At 41.8% G+C, this 6570-nt stretch overlaps 1 pseudogene; it reads right to left on the reverse strand.

Annotated features, from left to right (window-relative positions):
• Positions 1-3684: 3684 nt before the first annotated feature.
• On the reverse strand, positions 3685-4781 carry LOC114227249 (40S ribosomal protein SA-like; annotated as a pseudogene).
• Between the last annotated feature and the right edge of the window lie 1789 nt (positions 4782-6570).

Genomic DNA, 6570 nt, shown 5'->3' on the forward strand with positions numbered 1-6570 from the left:
CACACAAAAAATGTTCTTTGAAGGTAATTTCCTCTGTCAGCTGAGAACCTTGGGGGGCGGTGAGACCAGTTGGGGCAGACCCGGAAGAAATTATCTAGAGCAGGGTGGTCAGCAAACTCAGTCAATATTTTAGGCTTTGCAGGCCTTATGTCCTCTTTTGCAAATAGTCAGTTCTGCTGTTGTAGAATGAAAGCATTTATAGACAACATGTAAACGAGTGAGCGTGCTGTGTTCCACTAATACTATTATGGAAACTCACATTTGAATTTCATCAAATTTTCATGGGTCATACAATACTTTTTCTTCAATGGATTTTTCCTCAACTATATAAGAATGTAACAATCATTCTTAGCTCATGGACTGTATAAAAGTGTTGGTGGGCCAGATTTGGGCCATGGGTTGTAGTTTGCTGATCCCTGACCCAGAGAATTAAAATCCTATTTATTATTCTTGCTGGGGGATTCTATGAAAGGGAGGGGAATGAGGTGGGAAGCTACAATTGAACACTCATGATTAGCAAGCATTATTCTAAGCACTGTACGCATAGTGACTCATTTAATCCTCACAATTCTAGAAGGTAGGTAGTATTATCCCGTTTTACAGATGGGGAATCTAAGAAATTAAACAACTTGTCACTTACCACACAGCAAATGGAGTCAGAGCTTTGAAAGAATAACTCACCAAGTTGGGTCCAGCATCCACACTCAATCTGACCCAGTATGGCCTTTCTGGGTAAAACACCTCACATCTAGTTGCTGAAGACATATTTTCATAGGCATCCACATGGAGGATCTTTGTCATGCCAGCTCCATTAAGCATTTGAACAAAAAGTTACAGAATGTTCAAAGTAGTGTTTCCATTTGAAGGCAAGGGGACAGATGGCACTGTCTTATTTAGTAAGGAAGTCACTGTCATCAAAGGTGTTTGAGCAGAGGTGGGATGACTTTCGCAGTTCCTTAGAAAGATTTTGGTTATTTTGTATAAAAATGAAAATTTTAAATTCTTGTTTTTTTATATTTAAATCTAATTATAAAGGAGTAAACAGTCTGAACACCTCCCTATAGCCAACTCAGGCACAATCTTATTACATTCACAGGATCTGGCAGTCTGAAAGGCCAGAGCTGCTGGCAACTATATTTCAGATTGCTTTGGCTTATTGCTATGAGAATTGAATGAGTCTCCCTTAACCTCATACCATCATAACTTCCACACATCCCATTCCTCCCACCTATATCTTTTCTTCTAATCTTTCTTCCTAGCTGAAAAATATTTGCAAACATATTAGGAAAGAATTGTTTGATTTAATATATTAAATGTATAGTCATTAAGAGAATACTGATATAGATAGATCTCTAGGATGATTTTTTTTAAGTATACAATATATTGTGCTCCCACTTGTGTAAAAGAAATTGGTGTGGAGATGGGTATTATCATGGGAATTTGCTGAAAGGACAGAAAATAGGAAAAAATATTGATAGTGATGATTTCTGAAGAATGGGAAAGGGATCTGGGGTGGGAGGTTGCATTTTTCATTGTGTACTCTGAAAAATTATTTGAATTTTTACATTTGAATTTTTATCCAAAATACCCATACATACATGTGATATTCAATTTTACACCTTCTTCCTCATGTCACAAAACCTACCCAAGCCTGAAACTCTTTCTTTATTTGACTCTCCTTTGACTACATCAATAACCAGACATATTTTACAAATAAAAATAACTTCCCCTGGGTCTTGCCTTATACCTCTAATAACGATAGAGGGAGAGTAAGTACATCAATATTTCTATTTATTAGGTGTTTGGTGAGTATATTAGTGGATTGAATGGTGGTCCCCCCAAATACCTCTCTATGCCTGCCTGATCCTTGGAACCTGTGAATATTACCACATGGTAAAAGATTAAGGCTCTCCAGAGGAGGAGCTTATCCTGGTGGGCCCTAAATTCAATCAGATGTATTTTTTTTTTAAAATATATTTTATTGACTTTTTACAGAGAGGAAGGGAGAGGGATAGAGAGCTAGAAACATCGACCAGCTGCCTCATGCACACCCCCCACCGGGGATGAGCCCGCAACCGAGGTACATGCCCTTGACCGGAATCGAACCTGGGACCCCTCAGTCCGCAGACCGACGCTCTATCCACTGAGCCAAACCGGTTTCGGCCAGATGTATTCTTATGAGCGAGGCAAAGGAGTTTTGGGAGAGAAGGGGGGGCAATGTGACCATGAGGGCAGACATTGGAGTGATTTGTGTAAGCCACGGAATGCCTGGAGCCCTCAGAAGCTAGAAAAGGCAAGGAATGGATTCTCCCAGAGCCCTTGGAGAGAGTGTAGTCCTGACACCTTGATTTCAGACTTCTGGCCTCCAGTACCGTGGAAAAACATATTTTGTGTGTGTTGTAAGCCATTCAGCTTCTGGTAACTTGTTACAGTAGCCCTTGGAAATTAATAGTGGGGAAAAGGTACAATTAATAGCTTATGTTAGGATTTTGGATACTATAAATGTTTATGGTTCTTCTGGCCTAAATAATACCATAAGTTTACTGTATTGAGGTACTTAATACTGTTGTAGGCACTTTAATTGTTACTATAGAAACGATGAAGTAGTGAGGTTCTTATCAGTGAAAATATTAGAGGCTAGATGAGCACCTGGTGAGTGCTATTAAAGGAATTCTTGCCCAGTCGGGTGTGGCTCAGCGGTTGAGTGTCGACCCAGGAACCATGAGGTCACCGGTTCGATTCCTGGTCAAGGCATATGCCTGGGCTGCCGGCTCAATCCTCAGTGTGGGGCATGCAGGAGGCAGCCAATCAATGAGTCTCTCTCATCATTGATGTTTCTACCTGTCTCTCCCTCTCCCTTCCTCTCTGAAATCATCATCATATATATATATGAATGAATGAAATCTTACCTTTAAAAAAAAAAAAAGGAATTCTTGCGCTGGGTGGAAGTTGGCCTAGATGATCTTGGATCTTTCAAGAATATATTTCTAAAGAAAAACAACTTTTTAAATATATATTTTTTATTGATTTCAGAGAGGAAGGAAGAGGGAGAGAGATAGAAACATCAATGATGTGAGAGAATCACTGATCGGCTGCCTCCTCCATGCCTCCTTGCTGGGGATTGAGCCCCAAACCCTGGCATGTCCCCTGACCAGGAATCGAACCATGACCTCCTGGTTCATAGGTTGATGCTCAACCACTGAGCCACACTGGCAGGGCTCCCAAATAAAAATTTGCTTCTAAATATTGAGGCTTAACATTTTAAGGATATTAGAATAGCCAAACATTTAGCAAATACCTTCACCTGGAAAAGGTGTTTGAAGGTATAAGGTACTTAGGACTTACCTTCTATAAACTTTCCAGACCAAGAATCCTGAAGGAATACCAGGTGATTTTCCACCACTGAAAATTCACTAGTGGAAAAATAGGTAAAATAAGATAACTCATGTTTTTCCAAAAATCACCAATTGGAACTTACCCATGCCAACATTTCCAAAAGTATTTGCATGTTGCCGCCATTATAAACAGAGCCCCTTTGTTCTACCCTATTTTTGAGATTACACATTTCCTTATATTGTCAAATCGCCACCATAATAATAGCTCAGTGATATGATAGGGGAGGTAAATTATTATTTTCACTATCACTATAATCTTTTTTTTAAAGGAACACAACTTTCAGGAACTTTATTTTTCATCAACCTTATTTCCGTTCTGTTTGAGAGTTTGTGGAAGAACAGCTGAAGACCACTCAGCGGCTGTTCCTATCCAGGCAGTAGCCTGCACAGTGGGGGCTGCAGACCAGTCTCAGTAGACGCTGAGCTCTCCAGGCTTCCACAGGAAACCACTGGGTAGGCGGAGGGCACCTGCACAACTTCAGAATAGTTTCCTTCCTCAGGGTAAGGAGCAGTGACCTCAGGAACTGGAGCTGTCCGTGGACCCTGAAAATTTCCTCCTTGGTCACAGCCTTTTCAGCAGCAGCAGCCTGCACTTCCTTTTCACTCTCTCAAGGATCTCTGTAGAAGTAGAGATCAGGCATGACCTCCTGTGATTGTTCATGGGAGATGTTGCCATCCATGGGCAGTACTTCCCAGGCCAGCATCCAACACATCAGACCCACTGAGTGAGTCCCCTTGTTGTGGCAAGGGCTGGCAATGTCCGCATATCGCAGAGGACTGTGTTGCACAGAGCAACGGTGGGCAGGTTAACATAAGATGCCTCTGTGAGAGGCTGGTGGTCAGCCCTGGGGTCAGTAAACACCAGAAGTCTTGGCTCCCGGAAAGCTGCCTGATCTGGTTGGTGAAGGTTCCAGGAGTGAAGCAGCAGCAATAAGAGTGGCTCCTGTGGCAGCAGCAAACTTCAGCAGCTCGCTGGCCAGTATTCCTGGACAATATGACTGACATCAGCAGGGTTTCCAATGGCAACAATGGCATGAGCTGCCAGCAGAAGCTCCTCCCAGGTTCTCCTCAGATTGATGATGTAGGTGCCATCACTCTCCCTTCTGTAGGTGCACTGTTCCATTTGGAAGTCAAAGTTGGTGCCTCCTAAGTGGGTTCCTGCTGCAAGGAATTTGAGGACATCTTCCTCCTCCATTTGCAGGACATCAAGGGCTCCGGACATTGTGCAAGTTTCCCTTTAAGTTACACAGGAACCGAGAACACCATCATATGGCACTTCCTCTCTGGGTAGCGTGAAAAGGCACTATAATCTTTTTTTTTGGTGGAGAGAAAATGAGTAAAGCAGGAGGAGGCCAAGAGGAAGACAAAGGTTATAATCCTATGTAATAAAAGCCTAATATGCTAAGTATCCGATCATTTGTTCGACCTTTGGACCAGTTGCTATGACATGCACTGACCACCAGGGGGAAGACACTCCAACTGGTAGGTTAGCTTGCTGCTGGGGTCCAGCGATCGGGACTCTCCAGCCTGATTGTGCACCAATGGGGTCCCTCAGCCCAGCCTGCGCCCTCTCGAAATCCGGGACCCCTCAGGGGATGTCGGAAAGCTGGTTTCAGTCCGATCCCCACAGGCCAGGCTGAGGGACCCCACCAGTACACGAATCTGTGCACAGGGCCTCTAGTGTATAGATAATAAAATCATTCTGTAGCCACATTTACTCTAAATTTTAAAATTTTCTCTTATTGAAAAGCATCATATAAAATATGTATTTAAATATGTAGTAGTATTAAACACATGTAAGATACTACTAGCTGCTATGGAACCTACTGGGTGTTTTAGAAATGTTTATGTCTAAGTTCTATATTTTGTAAAATGTTGCTTTATTACAGGAAACATTCTTATCACACTGATACAGAAAAGTCTGGTCTGGAATTATAGGTAGAGTAGATGTTAATTGGCCATGCCCAGTATTTTTGAGATAATGGCAGGACTTCCTTAGCCCGAGAAAATCACCCTAAACACACTTATCACCTAGCTTCCCAGAATTGCAAAGTTCATACTTGACCTAGCCTGGATGTTAAGGTAGTTACTTAGCTCATTAATTAGAGCATTAATGAGATTAAGGTCATGACTTTATTGTATGAACCACGGTCATTTCCAGAACCTCAGCTGCATTCCTAATCTCAGCTAGTTTTATTGTAAATATGGGTCATCTCCAGAAGGACTAGAGGGAAAAATTCAAAACTCGCCACCACTACTTGGGGGAGAAACAGAAACCATTAAAACACTTGTCTATAGGATTATTTTTACATAACAATGATTGTTGTTAGAATGAAGAGCTGGGGGAACTGTGGACAAGGAAAGACAAGAAAGCACAACTAAAAATATCAGCATAAAGCACTGAAATGGGCGGTTTCAAATGCTCGCAGGAAATGTCAAAATTCTCAAGAATCACTAAGGAAGTCTCACTACCAATCTCAAGCGCTCACTGGGAAGCGGTAGTGACGAAGTGTCTCTGGCAGTCTGGTTACAACTGTTTCCCTGCAGGTGAAGTGTGCTTCTCTGGCCCAGCGGTTGGCTTGTCCATTAATCCTTTAAGCCAATGGAATATGAACAATTTGACCTATGCCACATCCAAGCAGGAACTTTAAATGTGCTTGCATGGTATGGTTTGGTCTCTTGCTCCTGCCCTTCACTGCGAGAAAAGTGTGTCCCAGGCAGGGGCTGTTCTATCAGCCTGGGGCCAGAAGACGACGTACGGAGCAGAGTCAGTCCAGCAGAGTTCAATCTGAGTTGAGCAGAGCTGCAGCTGATTTGTAGACCCATGAACAAGAAATAAAGGTTTGTCATAAATCACTAAGATTTTGCAGTTGCTTGTATTAGTCTACTCCCAAGGAATACTAAAATAAGATTTTATATATTCATCCTCTTTAATTATATCCTTCCTTTCTATATCTAATATGTCTTTAATATTCTCCTGTGTTAAAGAATTTTGAATTTTTCCCTCTAGTCCTTCACAATAAAACTAGCTGAGATTAGGAATGCAGCTGAGGTTCTGGAAATGACCGTGGTTCATACAATAAAGTCATGACCTTAATCTCATTAATGCTCTAATTAATGAGCTAAGTAACTAAGACCAAGTTTCTAACTCCAGTTGAATTTTTTTATTAAAGTG

The sequence above is a fragment of the Eptesicus fuscus genome, chromosome 14 (genome assembly GCF_027574615.1).
Source record: "Eptesicus fuscus isolate TK198812 chromosome 14, DD_ASM_mEF_20220401, whole genome shotgun sequence".
Lineage (NCBI taxonomy): Eukaryota > Metazoa > Chordata > Mammalia > Chiroptera > Vespertilionidae > Eptesicus > Eptesicus fuscus.